This window comes from Lissotriton helveticus, chromosome 3_1 (genome assembly GCF_964261635.1).
Source record: "Lissotriton helveticus chromosome 3_1, aLisHel1.1, whole genome shotgun sequence".
Lineage (NCBI taxonomy): Eukaryota > Metazoa > Chordata > Amphibia > Caudata > Salamandridae > Lissotriton > Lissotriton helveticus.
In genome coordinates this window covers 1,930,189,198-1,930,212,465 of record NC_136061.1, presented here as the reverse complement: position 1 = coordinate 1,930,212,465, position 23,268 = coordinate 1,930,189,198, and positions in this window count along the sequence as shown.

Here is a 23,268-nt window from a genome sequence, read left to right as displayed (position 1 = left end):
CCGGCTCTGAGCCAGTGCTGTAGGGAGGGGTGGGCCGAGGCGTGGGAGGGGGAAGACGAGTGCTAGCACTCACTAAGTATGCATATGTGTTTGGCCGACGTCTCAGGCCAGGCAAAACACACATGCAAACTTAGGTTTCTCCTTCCTGGCTGCATTAAACAGCCGGACTGGAGAAACCCCACATCCTCCCTGGTCTGAGTGGAGCATCTTTCCAGGGATCGGATTGGAGTCTGTCCCAGGGGCTGCTGAGACCAGGTATAGAAAGGAAGTGTGACGCGACACGGGTTGGTGGCAGACGGCTTCAGGTCAGTTCGGTTTTAAGAAAAATATATATAATAACTAACACCCCCCTGCACCCCCTACCCTTGCTTTTCCCCCACCCACTCCAACTACCTCTGTTTGTGGCAGCAGCCACTGACCACTTGAATAACATCAACAGAACCAATAGCAGAGGGGGTGGTATTGCTGTGATCTATAGAGGGAGCTATGTCTGTAGTCTGGCACATTGCACTATCCCAGACTGTGAAAGAACTGTTTTCAAAATATCTTTGAATAGCAACTTCATCTTTTCAGGTCTTCTCATTTATCATCGTCCCGGCCCCTCCAAAGCTTTTAGAGTGGTACCGATTGACTTTATTGCTCCATTCATCATTAAATTAGCTAATTTTAACATCCTGGGAGTCCGTAATCTTTATTTAGATGCCACCCATGATTGTGATATTGCTAACTGTATAGATGATCTTGCTTCTCTGCAATTAACATAAATTGTGTCTGGTGCCACGTACTCAGCTGGTCACCTTTTAGAACCGGTCTTTTTTAACCTTAGCTCCCTATGGGCAGCAACCCTATTTCCATGCTTTGGACTGGTCACTTCATGATTCCTCTGGCCATTCGTCTGCCTTGTCAAATAAGGACGCCTATCTCTGATCTGATTATGAAACATCCCTGCCACCAGCTAGCTCGATCCTCAAACATTCGGGGACATTATTCAGGTTAACCATCCTCATATTGCCTCCAACGCTGAGGCGCCTAACAATACTCTGCAATCTTGGCTTACCTCAGTCTTAGATGTCTTCATTCCTGCCAGGCAGGTCGCCAGAAGGAAGGCACACGCCACGCCCTGGTACAACAAACCCCTCGTTGTGGCCAAAAAGCACAGCAAAGCTCTAGAACACTCCTGAACGAAAGCTTACTATCCACTACAAAATATACAACATAGAGCAGCCATCAAATCCAACTGTAAACTGATTGTGGAAGCGAAGGCTGAATACAGCCTTATCAAAGCTGTGCTCCCAGCCGATCACATTGACTCCTCTAGTGCACACTGTGAGAATTTAGCTGAATATTTAATCAGCACGATAGAAGGTATCTACTCGCACTTCCCCTTGGATGCTTCCATTGCAAGGCTAAATGATACAGCACCGCCTGCTGCTAGCAGTTTTTATGCGGGCACTTAATTTGTTTCCACTCCTGTGTTTGCCTGACCTGATTATCCTTTGTAGTAAAGTCAAATCTAGTTCACCTGCAGATCTGCTCAAACAAGATATTTCTTTAGCTTTGTGATCCCCTCATCCCACTGTGCTGAGAATTGATCAATCTTTCCTTATCTTCAGCCCACGTAACTGGCCCTTGGAAACATGGCAAGGTTATCCCCATCCTGAAGAGACCGTCTTTGGATGCTTCCAAACCTGGAAATTTCCCCCCTATCTTCCTTTTGCCTTTCCTGGTGAAGGTAACAGAAAGACGTGTAGATGGTATTCTGACCAAGTTCCTAGATGATAACCACATCTTGAATTTCTCCCAAAACAGCACGGAATCAGCACTTCTCGCGGTCACTGAGCAACTTCGCAGTACCCTGGACGAAGGCTGATCTTCTACCCTGATTCTGCTTGATTTGAGTGCCGCATTCAATATAGTGTCTCATAAAATCTTACTGCAGTGCTTACAAGGCAATGGCATAGGTGGGGTGGCAATTTCTAGTTTACGTATTTTCTATCAGAACGCTCCTTCCAGGTAATTTTCCCCTCCACAGTTTCCAACCCCACACTTTACATCACAGCGTTCACCAAGGCTCTTCACTTAGCCTTGGTGAACCTTGACCTTCACTTTGTTCAACGTTCAAATTAAACTACTGGCACATGTTATTAAATACACTGGGATGGTGCTGCTAACCTATTCCAATGACACTCAGTTGGTGTTCTCTTTCACAGATAATCCCACGCTTGACCAGCCAAACTTCATGAGAGGACTGTTAGCTGCTGTGGAGTTGATAAACACCAACTGCCTTGGCTTGGATGCAAATAAAACAGAAGTGCTCTTACTGAGAAACATACCCACTTCTACAGTAAACACTGTTAGCCTTCTCCCTCGGGCCCCCTCCCATACCTAAATTCTCCTTCATGAAGTATAAGTATCTTCATGGATAGCACCCTGGCCTTTGAGGCTCGAGCCAAATGACACTTGTTTTGGGTTGTTGAAAAGCCTCAAGCCCATCCTTGATCTTTTCGACGACCATCATCCAGGCGATAATCCTGTCCCGGCTAGACTACTGTGATGTCCTGTATCTGGGAACCAACAAGTCAGTTATTAGAAGACTCCAGCTGGCTCAAAATGCTGCGGCCTGGCTGCTTTAATACCTCCCAAAATTCTGCTCTATCTCCAGCCTTCTTCATAAACTGCAATGGCTCTCAGTGGATAAGCGCATCCACTTCAAAACCTTGTGTATTGTGCATAAAAATCTGCATTCCCAGGGGGCTCCCATCCTGTCCAACCTTATATTGCCTTACTAACCCTCCCGCTTCTTATGTTCAGCTGATCTCAATTTTACCATTGTCCGTCGAACAAGGAGAGCAAGAGCGGAAGGCCACTCTTTTTTGCGCCAAGGCCCCTGTTCCCTTGGAATTAGCTATCAATTTCCATTAGGAAAACTGAGAACCACCTGCATTTTAGGAAAACCCTGAAGACTTGTTTTCTTTCGATTTAGTATCTCCTCACTCCTTGTCCCTCAATAAGCCGGCTAATGCAGCACAACTATTCTCTAGATCCAGCGCTAGGAAGTTCTGTTGATTGGAGCAGCGAAGTGCTTTATAAATACTATAACATAACATTTATTCTGGTATTTAAACCTGTAAACAATCTATCTGCCGGTTATCTATCATGAACGTTGAACATATGTGCACCTCAAGTAAAGTAACCTTGGCTCGACTAGCCAAAACTTCTTTGCTTCCCATACACCTCCAAGTGCTGTCGCACAATTCATTTCTTTCCAGCTACATGGAACTTTCCTTTCAAATATACTCCCTCCATGCTCTTACCACTTTCAAGACCGCTTTAGAATCTAAATTAAGAAAGCTGGAAAGTGGACTTAACTAACTCTCACTCACTCTTCTGTGCACAGCTATTCTCCTCTAAGATCCCATAATGTAAAGATACTATCTCTATATTGAATAATGAGTCTAATAAGTTTGAGGGTACTGGGAGCCTAATCTGTTTATTGGCCAAATTAACATTTCTCCAGCTGTCTAAACCTACACAACTATTCCTGTTTTACATCAAAGCTCTGTATCACCTTCTGTAATGTGGTTTGTTGTTATGTAGATCATTTCTCATCGAAAGGCTAACTACCTACATAATAATGAATTCATTATTTTTCATTCATTTGTTGAATTGGAGATGAATGATGGGCTGAGCTGCATAACACAATTACCACACAAACAAATTCTGGTGTCTAATTGGGACAATAACCTTTACTTACAGGCCTGAAGCAGATCATTTTAGCTCTTTTGAAACCTGGGAAAACCTATGTAAATCAACTTCTATAGGGAGACTATCCATTATGTACAAATATAAAGGTATGGAAATAACGGAGGAGGAAATAATCTCATTTATAACACAATGTACAAATTTGCAAACCTCTGGTCCCAATGGGATCCCAATAGCAGTATAGAAGCATGATCCACTGCTGTGGAGTCAGGTTCGGAAGTTTGTTTTTAATCATGTTTTTTCCTCTGGACAGATACCAGCTTCGTGGCAAAGGTCTATATTTGATCCTCTTTATAAAGAAAGAACTAGAAATAATCTGGCTAATTTCCACCTTAAAGCCTTCTGAAGGGAAGGGAAACTATATGTGAAATATCTCCTGACTAGGTAACAAATATCAACGTTTTGTCAGTTGTTCAAGCAGGTTTTCGAACCAGATGTGCAACAGTCAGGCCTGGGTCAGATTGGTAACACCGGCACTCGGGAAATGGTCGAGGGGCCAATATCCGAGTTCCAGCTGTGGGTTGCTTTTTTGGCAGCATGGGGGCTGATTTGAGCGGTATCTGTGCTGCTCGGATGGCACCAGCGTCCCAGTGAGTCCTGACTGGCCTTTCTGGAGGTAGATGTGCCTCCAATACCTCCCTTTTACCAATGGGGCGGAGGTGTCACTCCCAGTCTGTCGCTCGGCTGGCCCATTAGTGTATGCAGATTGAGTAGGGTAGGGGTTCTAAGCTGAAATGGAATCACTTGTATTCAGGTATAGTTCACCAGTGTGAAGTAATCCATGCCTTTCTTTATCTAAGTGAATTTAGAAAAACATGCCTCTGTCTGAGACCCCACCCCCTTCTTTTAATTAAACTTCCCTGAAGCAGTGCTTTGCGGAAAGGTAATCTGCAAATGTGGGCTACTTTTATTTAGTGTGCCTGAGCCTATTTTTGACCCCAATCCAACCCTGGCAACAGTATACAACATAACAGCATAAACACCTATTATAGACAAGGTGCTGCATCACAAAAGGCCGACGAAGTGAACCATCTGTTGTCCAAACGCATCTCCTTACTTATTGATAGCACTCGGTTACATCTTGTAGTCCCCTCTACACTCCAAAACATGGTGGTCGCAGTTCAAACTGTCAGATAAATCTGCCTTCCTCGAAAGGTCACATTAGAAAATGGGCCTAAACAAGGCTGTTTCCTAGCACCTCTCCTTTTTTCTCTATATATTTTGGACATCGACACCTTAGCCAGGATTGATATGAGCCCCTCCGGAGGGCGCAAGAGTGAATCGTGGATCTGCCCCTGCACAAACTGTTCCCACTTACACTACATCAACAAGCATTCCTTCCAGGGTGCCAGCTGCAGAAAGAAATGTAAATGTGTGCAATTAGTTCATCAACAAAGGTGAAGGCTGTTTGGGAACCAGTATATGGCTTTAATTTTTATAGTCATTTAAGACTTTATGGATGGAAAGATGTATTTGTTGTGAGATGTAATATGAGTGTTATCAACTGAGTTCTGGAGTTTGCCCTCATATTGGTCAATGGAAAATGTTTACACTAGGTATAGTGTAATTGCTTATTACTAAAATGTATATTTTGAAAGCATTTGTTTTATCTTAGCTGCTAAATCATTTTGCCGCAGCCTATCTTGTACTGTGAAATGCAGTTTTAAGATGATGTCTTACATATTAACTGTGCTTTCTGTCAGTCTGGGACATCATAGCACAATTGTTGGGACTGGAATCTTGGTATAGGAGGCATGTGTTTATATCTAAACGCACCCTCCGGCATGATAAAAGAAGTCAAATGCCTCAACTCACGCTTGAGTGAAATTTGGTGATAAGCAGCACTCATGTCTAAGGCAGTAAACACATTGGTACCCTTAAGAAAGGTCAACATTTCATTTATATTGGGCAGGGATCCCTATCTGCCCAGAATTTATTGTTGAGGTCCCTCAAGTCAATGCACATCCTCAAAGTCCAATTAGCCTTTCTTGGTAACACAATGGGGGACAACCATTGAGAACTTTCAATTGCCTCAATAATGCAATGCCAACACAAAGCATCCAATTCCTTTCTGAATTCCTCTCTCATGGTTAGTGGCACACACCTCACTTTGTGCACCACTGGAATAACCCCAGACTTTAATATGATTTGATGGGAAAAACCTTTACGTTTTCACAGTTTTTCTTGAAAAAATCTGGGAAAGCTTTGACCCACAGACAAGCACACACAGTTGCCACATACTCCTCTTTCAACAACACCTGCTCTGGGCTATTGGTATCAAGGATTGTTCTCAAATTTCTCTGCTTTAACTACCCAAATAGGCATCCATCTTTTTTCCTCGATGTGCAATAGATTGCACAATGGACTTCCTTTCCCAATATCTTTGAACCATTTCCATTTTTTCGTACAAATAAGGGTGAAAAAGGAACCAGAATCGGTCATCATACTGACCGCCACATCAACTAAATTCACCAGGCAAAATGGCCTTTTGACCTTTTCAGATCCAATTTGCATCAAACTTTTGTTCAGGCCATCCTCCCTCTTTTGTACGCAAAATACAACCTTTTCACCATCCGAATCCTCAGACGAATCATCCTTGTAGCTGTTGTATTCAATTATATTAATATGTTTGGGATTGGGATCACCCCTCTGCCAGATTTGCACACGTTAGCAAAATACCCCCTTTCCCTCCATTTTGCAAATGTTTTATCCACAGCAGGACACTTCGGGAATTCTCAAGGTGATTCCTATTCTCACATCTGTAGCATTCCATGACTCTCTTCTTAGAGTCCTTTTTCTCATCCTTACGCTTCACAGAATCCCCCCACCTGGATACCATGTACTGATGACCCAAGGGACATTTGTTCCATATAACTCATAATAGTTTTGATGCTACTAGTGACTTCCACTGCTATGTCCAAGGTTAGGGCATCCATGGTCAACAACTTTTCCTAAATCTTAATGTTCTTGATTTTTGCCACAATCTGATTCCTGATCATTTCTTCCTCGAACACCCCAAAACTACAGGTAGCATCCATAATTCAAAATGCAAACATAAGATTCAACAGATTCACCAGACAACTGTTGCCTAATATAATATTTGTGTCTTTCTATATAACTTTTTTTCTTGAACCTGGCATCTAAATCTTTGATGGTTGTTGCATACTCATCCAAAACTTCCCCCTCCCTTAACACTAGCGCTAGGTACATGTGTTAACAACTTTTTATTTGTCAACAGAAAGAAGCTACCTGATCCACATTACAACAACCCAAAGGAAAACAGAAAAAAAGGACTGCAATTTCTATTAAGAATACATATGCAAGTATAAAATAGAAAGCCACAATTTTGTATGTTCACTATAAATGTAAAGTAAAATAATTAAAACGTAATTAATTATATTATTAAACTATTGCCAGACATAATGTCAGACATATTAAGATACATCACAGAAAGGGAAACAATAACTCTCTCTCACGTTGGCTACATTTATAGTCAAGAAAGTACAACACTAAAAATGTAATTGGAAATTTAAAAAACATGTTTGCTATGGGAGGGTTACCATAAAAGATAATGCTGTTATTAATGTGAGAGAACACAACCACGCCCCAAATGTCACTGAAATCGAAGAAAGACATGTACTTCAAGATTTAAGAAAGGTAAGCACAAGTTTCCAAAAGCCCAATATAAAAATACTAAAATATATACTCCCTAAAGTGCCCGAACACATCACAGGCCAGCTGCCAGCTATATCCACCTTGAAATATTAGCATCAACTAAAAAAGCCACCAGTGATAGCCACCAGTGATACTCCTCCTGCCCCTAGAAGATACCAAGATAGTCAAATTCTCAAACACTTGAACACCATACAAAATGAAGACCCTTTCCTCCTACACGGCAATCTTAACAATGAAAAATGCATTGATGATGGATTGTAGATGAGACATTCTAAATGTGCCCTAAACCATTCACTCAGTTATACGCCATACATGGTGAATATCAAAACACTAATGATCGAGTCATATACAATTTCTACTGAATAAACAAAGTAGCACTTACTACGAACTACTAAACCAAATTAAAATTAAAACAAACAAACAACTACTCACTACTTAAAATAAAAATTGAGTTTGAAAAAGCCATGAACCTAACTATACTTAAACTAAATCCCTCTTACTTTCCTTACTTACACCCACACACAGTCAAATAAGGGTGTTGCTACAATCAATCAATCAATTAGTGGTATATAAAGCGCACTACTCACTCTTGAGGGTCTCAAGGTGCTGGGGATGGGGGGAGCAGCTCTGGATCAGTCGAAGAGCCAGGTCTTGAGGTCCTTCCTGAACGTGTGCAGGGTCGGGGAGCGTCTGATGTTCACACGGAGCTCATTCCAGGTCTTGGCTGCGATGTAGGAGAAGGATTTCCTGCCTGTTCTGTTTCTGCGGATGTGGGGGTCTTCTGCCAGGGCGAGGTCGGCGGAGCAGAGATTCCTCTTGGGTGCATGAAAGGATACTCTCTCATTGAGGTATTTGGGTCTGATGTTGTTGAGGGATTTGTAGGCGTGGGTTAGGAGTTTGAAGGTGACCCTCTTCTCGACGGGGAGCCAGTGGAGGTCTCGTAGGTGTTGGGTCATGTGTTGGTGACGGGGTGCCCCGAGGACGAGTCTAGGCGCGGCGTTCTGGATGGTCTGGAGTCTGTTCAGAAGAGTTCTGTTGATTCCGACATACAGGCTGTTTCTGTAGTCCAGTCTGCTGGTTTTGAGCGTGTGGGTGACAGTCCTTCTGCAATAGGGGCAATCCATTTGAAGGTCTCGCGGAGGATGCGCAGGCAATTGAAACTTGTGGAAGCAACGGCGTTGATCTGGCGGCTCATGGAGAGGGAGGAGTTGAGGACGATGCAGAGGTTTCGTGCGTGGTCTGCAGGGGTGGGTGGGCTCCCAACGGCGTAGGGCCACCAGGTGTTGTCCCAGGCAGGGGTGCAAGGTCCGAGGATGAGCTCCTCGGTCTTCTCTGAGTTGTGCCTCAAACAGCTGTCTTTCATCCAGGCTGCCACGTTCTTCATTCCTTCCTGGAAACAGAATCTGTTGTCTTCGGGATTATTCGTGAGCGAGAGGATGAGCTGGGTGTCGTCTGTGTAGGATACAATGCTGAACCCATGCTCTCTGACGATGGCGGTGAGGGGGGCCATGTAGATGTTGAAGAGCGTGGGGCTGAGCGATAACCATTGGGGTACTCCGCAGTTGATGTTGGGGGGTTCGGAGAGGAAGGGAGGGAGTCTGATCCTCTGGGTTCTGCCGGAGAGAAAGGATTGGATCGAGGGAGGCCCAGCATTGTGAAGTCTGGCTGCGAGCGTGTGGTGTGAAACGGTGTCGAATGCTGCAGAGAGGTCTAGGAGGATGAGGGCTGCACTGTGTCCCTGGTCGAGTAGCATGCGGATGTCATCAGTGGCGGTGAGGAGGGCGGTCTGGGTGCTGTGGTTGCTGCGGAATCCAGATTGGGGGGCGTCTAGGATGGAGGTCTTTTCGATGAAGGCGGCCAGCTGGGCGTTTATGAGTCTTTCAGTGACTTTGACCGCGAAGGGGAGGAGAGAGATGGGCCTGAAGTTTTTCAGGTCCGTTGGGTCGGCCGTTGGTTTCTTGAGGAGGTGTTTAACGTCAGCCCGCTTCCAGTCGTCTGGGCAGATGCCGGATCTGAAGGAGGCGTTGATGGTCCATCCTAGTTCGGGTGCAATGGCGGCCCTGTGGAATATGTGCGGTGGGCAGGGGTCCATTGGGGCTCCTGAGTGGTTTTTCTTCATGGTCGCGGTGATGTGTTCGACGGTGGCGGGTCCCAGGTCATGATGGCTGGCTTGCCAGTGGCGGCGGGTAGGGGGGTGGTGGTGTCCGGTGTTGGTTCACTGAAGTTGTCGTAGAGGACCTTGATCTTCAGATGGAAGTAGGAGTTGAGCTTGTCGCAGAGTTCCTGGGAAGGTGTGATGTCCAGAGCTTCGCTGGTGGGTTTTGCGAACTGCTGTATGATGTTGAACATTTCCTTGGCGTTGGTCGCGTTGGTCTGGACTTTGTCTCTTATGAATATCTGTTTGGTGTCTCTTATGCGCTGGTGGTATTCCTTCAGGGCGTTTCTGTGGTTGTTCCATGCTTCGTGGTTATCTGGTTTCACCAGGTTTTCTCTAGGCATCTGCAGGAGCGTCTGGCTTCTTGTAGTCCTGTGGTGAACCAGGCGGCCTTCAGAGGGCGTTGTTTGGCGGGGTGGCGAAGGGGTGCGAGCTTGTCGGCGCAGCAGGAGATCCATCAGTGAAATTCTATGGCTGCGGAGTTGGTGTTGGACTACGACTTTCTTTTTTTTCTATAATTAAGTTTTTATTACGTGAATATACCATAACCACTATTTCTGGCCCCCACTATAAGTGCAATAGGAGAACTTCCATGTACATCCAACAGTATGAAATTAGCATTAACATCAGCAGTCCACACTGGCACATGTTCAGACATTTATAGTTGAATACCAAGCCCAAAATGGTCCAACAATTTGCCCCAAATCTTATCATGCTTTTTAAGGCAGCCAGGGCCTAGTGCACCGGCTTCTCCTGTTGCACACACCAATCCACCTCCCGGCGCCATTGCAACACTACAGGCGTAGTGGGTGATTTCCATTTGCAAGCTTTGTCCCGTTTTGCAACCATAGTGGCCACTCCAGTCAGTACCCAGTAGGCCCTTGTACCCCCCACCTATCCCCTCAAAAATCCCTAGGAGAACGATCTTCAGTGACAGCTCCACCTCCCACCTTACTCCAGTAACTTATAATGAGAGGACATTTTCACACCATATTATAAAAATAAACTAGGGTTTGAGGACACTGGAAGCATTGTGGACGGGGAAGGAGATGTTCACTGTATAGACAGCTATGAGTGAGATACACATAAGAGAGGTAGTAAGTTTGTACAAGCCGCAAACTAGAGGAGATTGTGATGGGGCAGGGGGCCATCCCACCAGTCATCATCCTCCATGTGTCCCACTAAGTCCTCACACCGGGCTCGTAGTGGCGCAAATGTGTCAGAGGCCTAACGTTTAAAGAGCAGTAGATTTGGGAGATGTCCTCATTTAATAGCACACCTATCGGGAGTTTCAATTCTGGTGCTCCTGAAAGGGGTGTATATGGGTACCGGACCAGGCGTTTCCCCAGCAGAGAGATACCTTTCTTGTCCAATAGGGTAAAGCCCCCCCCTCCCCCTGCCCTTCCCGGGTCAGCTGTTTCGTGCAGCCACGTTCCTCTCCATAAGGGGGCCTGCAATGTTAGTTTGGAGTTCTAAGTCGTGTATTGCAGTGCTACCATGACAGCTGAGAAGAGCCACTCTGGTCACCTCGGGGAGTGTCCGAGGAACTGAGAACCATAGAGCATCCCCATCACGGTGTTGATACCCATCAAGGTCAGCTCGACCGTGTATGCCGGATATGACCAGCCCTGTCCAACCAATCATTGATAACAAGGTTTTGAGACATCAGGGCGTAAAGATAAACATTAGCCGTGGCCAGTACCTCGTCGTGTGGTGCATGCTGACATTTGACTAATGCCAATCTTGGCCTGGACTTGAACCTGAGGAACGACATTGCCATTAAGTACATCTCACTGACCCACTGGCAGGACACCACTTGTGGGAAGTTATGAAAAAGATATCAAAACTGTACTAGTTTCATCATTTGATAGAGTGCTATCCTTCCCATTTTATTGAATGGGAGGGCCTTCCTTCACCTTCAGATCTGCTTTCACTCTTTGGAGTAGTGGAGAAAAGTTGAGATTCCATTCCATCTCGGGAAGGAGAGCAATATGGATCCCCAAGTAGTGGAAGCTCAAGCATCTCAGGAATGGACATCTGCCATTCGACGCATGCCCAAGAGGGATGGAGTGGGACCAGCACCGATTTAGCATGTTTGCCCCTCAAACCAGATGCCCCCTTGTAGAGCTGGAGAATGCGATGACATCATGGGTCCATCTCTAAATGGTCAGACAGAGAAAGGAGGATGTCATCCGCATATAAAGGGATACGGTCATCATGGCCTGTATCCCACATCAAGCCCCCAACCTGTGCATCACAGCAAACAAGTCATGCCAGTGGTTCTATAGCCAGGGCAAGGAGAAGGGAAGAGAGGGGGCAGCCCTGTCTTGTACCCCTTTGAATAGGGATGGGTCCGATACTTCTCAGTTAATTTGTACCCGGGCTGTGGGGTTTGAGTAAAGCAGTTTGATGTAGCCACAGAAGACCAGGCCATTGTGTCAAATGCTTTTTCAAAATCTATCAGTAGTAGGGCAATAGGTGGCGTCAGGAGGTTTCGGATAGGCAGTGCAACATGGAGTCACCAAAGGCAGTGCCTCGTGCCCCTAGCTGGCATGAAGCTGCATTGGTCAGGGTGGATAAGGGTTTTAGGGACTGCTTTCAGTTGGGTAACTAGTTTCTTAGCAAAAGCATTAATTTTCCCATCGATCAGTGAGGTGGGCTGGTAGGTCACACAGGCATTGGACGACAGGTTTGACTTTGGAAGCACCGCAATTTTCACCATGTCAAGCTCCTACCGGAAGTGACATTTTTTTGTAGCTTCTTCCGAAAGTGTGAGCAAGAGTGGGGAAAGGATGTCTCTGTATGTGCCATAAAAGTCTGTGGGGTAGCCATCAGGGCAGGGTGTTTTCCGGGTCGGCAAGTCAGCGATGGCAGTGGCCATCTTGTTGACTGTGATTGCTCTGTGTAACTCGTGTCATTGAGCCAGTGACATCTTAGGCAGGGGAATGCTGTCCAATAAAGGGAGGGTCCATTCAGCCTCTGGTCTCGGAACTGCCACGTATCACTCTCTGTAGTTGTACGCAAATGTCTGGACTATGACTGGGGTAGGCTGGCCGGGTACACCCTCAGTATTCAACAACCCAGGGATAGCATGGGATGCTAAGGGTCTGATGCCAAGCCAGTATAACAGCTTGCCATTTTTGTCTCCAAATGTATATATTATTGCTGTGGAAACGCACCAGACCTGGCGTGCCTCTTCTAGTGATATTTGCAGAATCTTGGCACATCGAAATGCTATCTGGTGAGAAATCTCACCATGAGGGTCATCTGGGAGTCGTGTTTCTAACCGCGGGGCACGCGTCTCCAGTCAGTTCATGCGCAGGAGCCTATCTTGTTCCTTCTTTCGGCTAACGCTCCTGGCATACCCTCTAATGGCAGCCTTTCAGGACGCCCACAGTGTGCCCACCGACTCCACCGGATCCCAATTGATTTCAAATTTGGCCATCAGTTCTTTGACGAGAGCACATGAACAGTTCTCATCTTTTAGGTGCCAGGTGTTATAGCACCACATGGGTCATTAATGAGGGGTCCTGCCTCTGAATCGGAGAAGCACAGGGGAATGGTCAGAGATCCCCCTAGGGAGAATTTGTATCTCTAAAACATGCTAGCAGTCACTGACCGGAATGAATATAAAGTCTATGCGCGCATGAGAATGGTGGGCAGCTGAAGTATGCATGCATTGCTGTTGTCTGGGATGCCACAGCCTCCGCACATTGCACAATCCCATGGTGTCCACCCACCCAGATAACTGAAGGGCCTTAGGACACATGTGTCTAGATGGGACACCTGTGGAGTCAATGCTAGAATCCAGGACAACATTGAAGACCCCTACCACCACCATGGTGCCACCTGGGAGCATCTGGAGAAGGTTAGTTAGGATGTGAAAGAATGACTCACTAGTCAAGGGAGGGTGCAGATGCACATCCGATTGAGGCCCTGTCCCGCCACTCTACCCTTGAGGGCGAGGGAGTGTCCCCGGTCATCGGAAATGAACCAGATAATGACTATAGGAAAAGAGCAGTGAAGTAGGGTTTCTAAAACTCAGGAGCCCCACATGAAGCTGGTGTGGAATAGCCTGTCATACCCATGACGGAGCAGCAAGGGGTATTGAGCACCCATTCAGACACAGAAGGGATCCTCTCACTCGAACAGCAGTTCTAACAGTCTAATGTTGGTGCCCCGACAGTAGAAGACCTGAGGCAGTAATCCTATCCACTGCCACTGCCCACACTGGGCTCCTGTTGGACTTTGCCCTTTCTGCAAGATCATCCCTAAACTTTTTGCCTTCACCCTCCTGTTTTTGGCTTTAGTCCATCTCTAACAATACTCTCTGCACGAGTTGTGAGAATTCGACTCTCAATTCAACCCTGCAAATGGAGGGAAAACCAATATTTTTCCATGTCACACCGAGCCTTTCCTATGCCAAGGCAAGCCCCCAAGTGTCTAGAGGAAGAATTTCTGGACACTCAGGGGCTTGCCAAGATGTAGGAAGCGCTCGGTGTGGCATGCTCTGACCATATTTAATCTTTACATTGAACCGCTAGGAGTCCTGTTAAAAGAGGCTGGGATCCTTTATCACCTCTAAGCTAACGACACCCAACTCTACCTCAAAGTGTGCACCGCACATAACACCCTCTTCTTGCCACCACTCAAACCATCATCCAAGAAATGATGACGTCTCATCATCTAAAACTGAATCCCTCTAAAACCGATTTCCTTCTTATCTCCACCTCAAATTCTCCACCTCCTGTTTAATCATGGATGGATAAACTGAATGTTCCTAACAATAAACCTACCATTGTTGACAGTGCCAAATCCCTAAATGTCATCCTGGACAAATTACTTTGGAGTCTATTACGATGTCAGGTGAATGCACCTTCTTGGAAGCGGGGCCAACAGACCTCTGGTTGGCGGTCCCTACCACCTCATTATGATGAGGCCACACTATGGGAACATGTGTTACAGTCATAAACCGGCTGTAGTACATGCTCCCATAGAATATGTGAGGTGGTGTTAATCCCTGCACCACGTGGCGGGCACCTTGAGATGCTTGCCACAGGATGCAGGGATTAACAGAGGGGTACCATAGGTGCCCCCTCGGCCACCAACCAGAGGCATCAAAGGAAAGAGGGACCAGCTACAGGCCCCCAATACATGCTTTCCGACAGGGTTTCTGTCAGAAAGACTGACATGGAAACCCTGCTGGAAACCATACATCATAATCCGGACGGTGGAAACCGCTGTCCATTTGGATTACAGGCTAGTTCTGAATGACCTACGGGCTCCTTGAGCCCGACAGAAGCCAGCCGGAATGACATGCTGTTTTAATTCCGACCGGCTGAATCAAAATTAGCCGGTCGGAATTGAAACTGATGATGTCAGTTGTAAGGCATTCAATCTATAGTCGGAGGCCTTACGACCTACATCGTAATAAGCCCCTATACCTCCAATCTCAAACCAACACCAAGGCCAAGAATGCACACTTCCACCTGCGCCTTCTCTGGGGATGTGACGTTACATTCCTGAGCAGGACCAGAAAACTCTTCTCCATCTTTGGTGCTTTCCAGACTGGACAACTGTAATTTTCTCTTTGCAGGCCTCTTCAAGACCCACTTATCTCCTTTAAAATCCATCCTTCACTTGGCTGCGTGTTTAGTCTACAGGGAGAAAAGATCTTTGAACCACCACCTCTCTCCAGAGCTTCAAAACGGACCTTAAAACTCTTCTCTTCCAAAGAAATGTTTGCTCAATAATCACTCCTCACAAAGCATGCCCTCATTTAATGGCATGACCCTGACTGTTGCATAACATTCCAGAAATTATAACAACCTTTCTGCTTTAACTCTGTAAATTTGTAATATGTATTTGTGTAACCTTAATCGTGTTAAATTTTCTAAATATACCATCTGTAATAAATACAGCGGTGGCTCTTCCGCCATGGGGGAGGAGCCTTGCACCCCTGCCAGCAGATTTAAAATAAATAATAATAACCCCGGTTCACTACTGTTTTATTTTGTTCCAAGGCCCAGTCTTGGGGGCGGGCCTAAGGGGATGAAATCACCAACCGGTAGAGGTGGGCACTGCTATCACTGCGCATGATGATTTGGCTTGCTGTCTCAGGCCGGCCGAACTGTCATGCGCACTGAAACTCTCTCCAGCCCAGCTGCCTTGCTGAGTTGAAGACAGCAAAGCAGAGGCTCCCAGTCTCCCTGAGAGCGCAAATTCTTGCCGATCAGGCCAATCCTGATGCTGCTGTCATGCATGAGAGCAGTTTCAGGATTGGCAGCAGTGGAGGCTGGGAGCCTGTGCCATCAGTGAAGCAACGAGAGGAGCAGAAGACGGGTGATGCAGCGATGCAGCGGGCTGCAGGCAGCAAGTATGTTCTTTTTCCCCCCTTTTTTGTTGTTGTTGTCGTCACCCCATTGCTCACTCCTCCACCCCGACTATCTCATCTGATGCTGGCCGCTACTGAATAAATATGTAATTTGTAAAAACGTAACTTTCACCAAGATTAACCGTAGTAGCTATAAGAATTGTCCAGTCGCGGCCCGCAAGGCTTACGGGTGGGGTGGCAGGTGCAGGGTCGCGTGGTATAAGGGGGCAACAGGCGAGTGGTCATGACGGAAGGAGGGGTCACGTGGGGAGGGGGTTAAATAATAATAAAAAATGTTATTAAAACTTACCTTTCCCGGGTTCCAAGTCTTCACTGCTGGGTCTGCCCCTGCTTTCCTGCTTCCACAGGAACAGGAAGCAGGCATCCTCCCTCCCTCCCCTCCCCTAAGCCAATCACAACAGTGCAATAGCAGCATTGTGATTGGTTTAGACGCCGACCACATAGGCTTCTATGGGGAGGCCATTTTCTCCATGTAGGCTGCATGCAGCTTGCATGGAGAAAAGAGAGAGTGCGCATGACTGGTTTGGTCGGCCACAGAGGGCCGACCAAACAGTCAGGGCCCGCAGCATTGGGCTAGCCACTTCTACCATGCCCTCTAGCAGAACTGCTCACCCACCCGCTCTCAACCAAACCCTTCTGCTTTCTCGCAGTGCGAGAAGCAGAAACATAGGTTTCTGCATCTCGCAATGCAAGAAAGCAGTGGGGTGATGCTCCTCCGCCCACATGGAGGTGCCTGGAATTGTCACCTACAAGCCCTGTTACTCTGTAATATCTCATATAACATTTGTTGTTCTATTGTAAAGCTCTCTAATACCTCTGGGTAATGTCTGCGCATTATAAGAGCTAGCCTGTTAAAAACAACAACGTCTATGGAGATCTGCACATGATTCTGGGGAGAAGAAAAAGTATAAAGTCTGTCTTCATAATTATAAACTAAAGGTAGCCATTGGAAAGACAAAATATTTTACTCAGAAGATTGAAAGAGCTAAAAACTCTTCCAAAGATTTGATTAATATAGTCTTGTCCCTTACATTCCAGAGTATCCCATATGTTGTGCCTACACAGTCATTGTGATACGATCGCTTAACACTTTTTGAATAAAGTTGAAACTATTTTAAATGATGTCTATCAACCTATGGTCATGGGGGAGGGGGCCACTTCTTGCTTCGATCATAACCCTCCGATGGTTCAAAAAGATCCAGGCTTCACTGAATTTGCCAATCTCAATCACACCCAAGTAGGAGACCTTATTGCCACGGCCAAGACGATTTGACAAAAATGTTCAACTCCGTTTTTAGTGCAGGATGCTTTCTCAATTTATGGAAAGTTGCATCTATTCTACCGATCCTAAAGAAGCCCTATCTAGATCCTAATGATATAAATAACTTTTGTCCCATCTCCCGGCTCCCCTGCCTGCAAACGTCTTGAAAAGGCTATGAATATACAACTCTCAGATTCTTTTACTGATTTTTACTGAGCACAGGCTGCTTAATGACACACAACACGGCTTTAGGTCCAGTTATAGTACAAAATCTGTCTTGGGGGTTGTCGAAGTAGACGTTGGGGTCTCCCAGCAAGGTGTAGCCGGTGGAGGTGATGGCTTGCGGGGTGATGATGTCGGTAATGGAGTTGGAGAAAGGTACGCGGGGTGTGTGAGGTCTGTAGATGAGGGTGTCTCAGAGGGTGGTGGTCGGGCTGGACTGTTTCTTGAAGTGGAGGTGTTCCATCAGGTCTGTGGGCCCGTCGATGTAGGTGCTCAGTCAGAGCTGGGCTTGTGAGCGATGGCAATACCTCCTTGGTATTGGGAGGTTGGGGTGGTCCTTCCAGGTGATCTTAGAGTCTTTGGGGATCGCGATGTCAGGTCCTGAGGCGGCGGTCGTCCAGGTTTCTGTAAATAAGGCAACGTCCGGGTGGTGCTGTCGAGGAGGTCCCAGATTTCCACAGCGTGTCTATGGAGGGAGCAGACATTGAGGAGGATGCATTGCAGGGTTTGAGGTGCAATGGAGTTATTGCTGGAGGGTGAAGGTAGGTCCTGGGTCTCGGCAAAGGAGAAGGAGTGGCGGCAGTGTTGGGAGGTGAAGGGCCCATGGGTGTCAATAGGTGAAGAAAGCTTGCAGTTGTTGTTCTTACCGGCGTTGAGTGCTTAGAGAGCCAAGGAGCTGTAGCGCAGGCGGGTCGGAGGACCAGGGTCCCTGGAGCTGGTCGTGGTCAGGTTGCGGACGGGCGCAGATGGGCTTGCCTTTGGCACGCCAGCGGAGCACCCGCTTAGTGCGGCTGCACAGCGGCCACAATTATGTAAGGGTCAGGGGGGAGGGCGGGACAGCTGGTAGGCAGGAGTGGGAGCACGCAGGAGGGGGAAGGGCCACAGGGGCAGCAGCGGCAGGAGAAAACGGGCAAAAATCAAAATAAAAGAGGCTAAAAAGGAGGAAAAGGGAGAAATAAAGGAGAAAGGGAAAGCAGAGGAAAAGAAGGCAAAATAAAGGCAAACCGGCAAACAGAGGAAGGCAAAATAAAGGAAACAGGCAAACAGAGGGAGGCAAAATAAAGGAAACAAGCAAACAGAGGGAGGCAAAATAAAAAGGAACCAAGGAAGCAGGCAAAAAAGGAGACAGAAGCGGAGCGAGGCACAGGGGCCTCGAACAGCGCTTAGAGGAAGTGTTAGGGGCAGATGCACTCACGATAGACCTTCGTGATATAAGAGCAGTTTCCTCACCAGAAGGTCTGGGGTCTTCGTTGGTAGTGACCAGACAATGTTGTATCATTGTTTTAATTCACGCTCTCTCTGCTGGTGCATGCATTAGGAAAAGCTTAGCAGGGAAGCAGAATGTGCTCCTCTGCAGAAGCGCTACGAAGCCTTGAGTGAATCCTAGAGTGCAACACCAGGGCGCACAAGGTTATACACTTCACTCACCCTCTCGCTGGGTCTTTAGGGTGCCCTCAGAGGCCGGTGTGCAGGTTACACCTCTAGAGATACTAACAGCATTGTTCATACTGTGCTGTCAGGCTGCATTTCTCCACAACCCCCGGGGCACCCGTACATATATATGTGTATTTTGTGTGAGAGGAAATTAACGCAAGACAGGAGGTGTACAAGAATTGTGCGCCTAGTGGTACATTTACAGCTTAATATGCATGTAGGTGTAGTTCTTTACCTACATAACAACTGTGCATTACCTAGATTCTCAACCTCACCAGACAGACAGTGCTGGGAGTGATAGGGCTGAAAGTGTCATGGATCCTTTTCTACTGCTTGTGCAGTTAAGGCAAGGCTTTAGAACCCGTTCAACTTCCTTTTATGGCCACACTGGCAGCATCAGCTGCTCCTGCCTGCTTGTAATGCGTCATAACTACTAATCCACCTTGTTAAGAGGGCCTGTATCTGATACACTCACCATTCAAGCCACAAACATATGACTGTGTCACTTACCTTGTTGTGTGCCCTGCCCATGACTGCCCAGTCATAGGCCACACCATTGGGTCAGGTTACTGTACAAACACGTGTAGATGGCTTGTTTGGGGAAAATCACGTTTGTGGAGTGGTTGTGACATTTGTGCACCCTGATGTATAGTGGTGCAAAGCTGAGAGCTCCGCAATGGTGAGTTACAGAAGAAGCTCATTTGGCCACAGTGCTCCTTGGAACAAGTGCTGGAAAAGGCTCGTTGTCACTACAAAGATCACTAAACTCCATGTCGGCTGCGACTCCTTGTGCTCACCTGGCAACTACAACTTGCCCCTTTACAAGGAAAAGTAAGGAGCACTGGAAGGGTGGAACATTTGATATGGGGTTCGGATTGCCTACTGCAGAGGTGGATGGGTTTTTTTCTCAGTTAATGTGGGGTCCAGGGCATCCGCTTGTGGTGGTCAGGAGGAGGCAGCCCTCCCATCACCACTCATACGTAGGGTGCGCATTGCTCCATCACAGGTTTACACAGGGCGTGCTGCCCTATTGTGCTAACCTTTTGTGAGTAGTTGGGCAATGGATTTGTTTACTTATGGGAACCACTCCTGAATGACAGATGCATCGCTTTTGCATATCCAGTGGAGGAACCCTGTTGCTTTAGGCACTCTGCCACTACTCGCTCAAAAGAACCCTTCTCACCCAAATACTTTCCAAAGAAAAAACATACCTTCAGGTGCATGAACCCTATTCCCTGAAGCACACCCCTCATCGAACAGAAACCTTCTCTTTTCCATGGAGCACTATCCCCCCTCAACCAGGCCAGGAAACCTAACCCTTACGGGGTCTCTTCTGCAGCGGAGGTCCCTCCTTGCCTGGTTTTTTACCCTAACTTTCCACAAAATGACGGCTCCACTTACCTTGTTGTGTGCACTGCCCCTGGCTGTTCAGAGCAGGAATAGGGACGAAGAGCTGCATCTCATCCATCAGGAATGCTACCGCTGCCAGAACTGACTCCTTGGCCACAGTGATGAAGTAGTTCTCAAAGAGGGGGAATACACTGAGCTTGAAGATCTCCCAGAAAACCAGCAGTCGCTGGGACAAGGACGCTGGCAGGATGGAAAAGGCACTGGCCAACCTGCTCTGGAACGATGCCCAGTACTCCAGCGTTGCAGCCAGGGAAGCAGTGCTGCTGGAGGAATCCAGGACAGAAGAAGCTCTACTGCTAGCTGCCGCCGGGCATGATGCTGCTGGTGCTTCTAAACTTTTGAAGTTGGTGGCACCCGAGGTTGGGGAGGACTGATTTTCACGGGGCAAGATGAACAGATTGCAGTCATCTTTCAGTATACAGTTTGTGAGTGTTTCCAGTGCTTGTTGAGATATTTCTGGAGAGCTCGGCTTCCAGAGCTCAGGCAATATTTTGAACATCTTCAAGTATCCTGACATCGCAGATCTTCCAAGGAAGCTGGCCAAGGTGGCCAGAACCAGATCTTCTTGCAGCGACCCTTCAAGAAGGAGCCGGGCCTCCTTGGATGAGCCTCTCTCTGCTGTTATATTATTGGATCTGGAGCTATGACTGTCAGAAACTGATGCCTGGTCACCAGTCCTATCCTGCAGGGATGGTGCTTGGCTACTGCTGCCATCAGCAGCAATTGGGCCTTTCTCCCATGACTCAACAGTCTTCTTCTCAGCTGGTGGTTTTCGATGGATCATGGTTGGGGAGCCTGCAGACATTGTCTCTGAAGAGATAAGAGTAGGACACATTAGACTGCTAGAGAGAGGAGGCTGAGGGAGAGAAGATGGTTTAAGTAAATAAAATGGAAAGAGTGATGGCACGATAGACAGGATAGATATGCAGCAAAAGAAAATAAATAATGTACATATAAAAAAGGGCAACAATAAAACAGATGGCATGGACAGAAAAAGAGAAGGGAGGTAAAGATGAGAGAGAGAAATAGTTGAAGGAAAATCAGGGAAGGGGATACATAGAAGGAGAGCACGAAAGGAATACAGACAGAGGCAGAAATGTTTCGAGACAGCAGATACACACACAACAACCCTACTGGGGAACTCCAAATGCAAATATAATGACAAGGATCATTTACAAACTGCCACTTGCCTATGAAGTGCATTAAAAAGAAATTAAAGGAAGGGGATGGCACTGTCCGTAACTCATGTTCATGGTTCAGGAAATTAAAACAAGAAATTAAAAAGGTATTTGGGTTATCGTATCTACAGCCATATGCCTGTAAATCCTTTAGTAGTTTTTTTGGGTCTCTTAGTTCTACTTTGGCATCTGGGGCCTTCTGTGACCATGAGGTCAAATACAGATTATTGGCTACATCAAATCAAATCAAAATATCTTTATTTGGTTTTGCATAGGAAACCATAAAAGTGCACAGAAAAACATATAATTATTGTCTTACATGTAAACATTTGATGCTTAAGAACAGAATCACATGTCTCAGTACCCGCTCCTTGATGGCTAATTGGAGTTAGTTCGAATATAGTAACTCAGGCTACGTAAATCGGATACTACAAGCCTACTTTGTGGCCCGTCCTATTAATGGATTGATTACCTGATACTACTCTTGGTTGTTCAATGCATTTCATATTTAATAATTTATTAATGCAACCATAAAGATTAAAAAAGAAAAAACATTAAGAACAATTCATCCTTTATCAATATTACAAAATTACCTTTCTTGCAGCTAGATGTTAAAACTCTATACTTGAATTCTTTCTAAGTTGTAATCCCTAACGGCGGTTACAACATGTTTTAAATAAAATAAATAGTTCTGCGTGGTCGAACAGCAGCACAGAGAAACAGTTCTGCCAAGTATAACGCATTGTGTGTGACACTAACGCATTTCAGTGCGGTGATCCGCATCACCGCACTGAAATGTATTGTCACGCATTTAGGCATAGCGCCACAGCTGTCACTCAAGCCGTTAGAGCTGCCTAAAACTATTAAAATGGAGTGGCAGCTGGCAGCGCGCACTGCTCTCATTATATCATGCTTAGGGCTCGCTCGCGCCTGGCCGAATTATTAGTGGCTGAAAGTGAAACATTTACTTGTGTGCATTGAGGACGGGGGGTCATGCCCTGCTGATTGAGAGTTACCTTGAGGGAGGGGGCTGGGCTACTTTGCGTCTAAACGTCATGGCGCAGCAGCGCTGTCTGTGGGCACCGCTGGCCGCCGCGTGGCTCAGCTTCTCAGTCAGAAAGCTGCAGTAAATATTTGAGCCTCATATAAAATTGCAAAGAGAGCCATACAGGAGTGACCGTTGCAGCAGCAGTGATCAGGACTGTCACTGGAGGACCTGAATGGCCTGGCTCGGAGGACTGAGTAAGCAGGACGGCAATCGGTAATTGCATGGTGGCTCGAGGCCTGCCGCCTGAGCCTACCGCGCAGAGCAGAGTCGCTGCAAGAATTACTGGCAGAGAAGTACGTGAGAAAGTGGTGAAATGCAGCTAAAACACGGTATGTGCGATTGAACAATTCCTTCAGGCAGCGCGCGATCAGCAGCTGCCTGCAGTCAGTGGCGCAGAAGATCTGTAGTGTCCTGGCGTGGCTGCATGATCTAATGTCGATCGACACCCTTTATTATATAAACTAGCAGCCCGCCCCGGCGTTGCCCGGGGCAGAAGGGGGCTGGTGGCAGCATCGCAGCAGAGCAGCCGTTTTATTGGTCCTGGCCGCTTCTGCCCACGCTTTGTTTTCCCTGCCGTCCCGACTTTGAAGAAAATGCTTTTTGAGCACTCAGTGTTTATGGCCGCCGCCCGTCGTTGGTCCTGGCCGCTTCTGCCCAAGCTTTGTTTCCCCCTACGTCCCGACTTTGAGGAAAATGCTTTTTGAGGACTCAGTGTTTATGGCTCCCGCC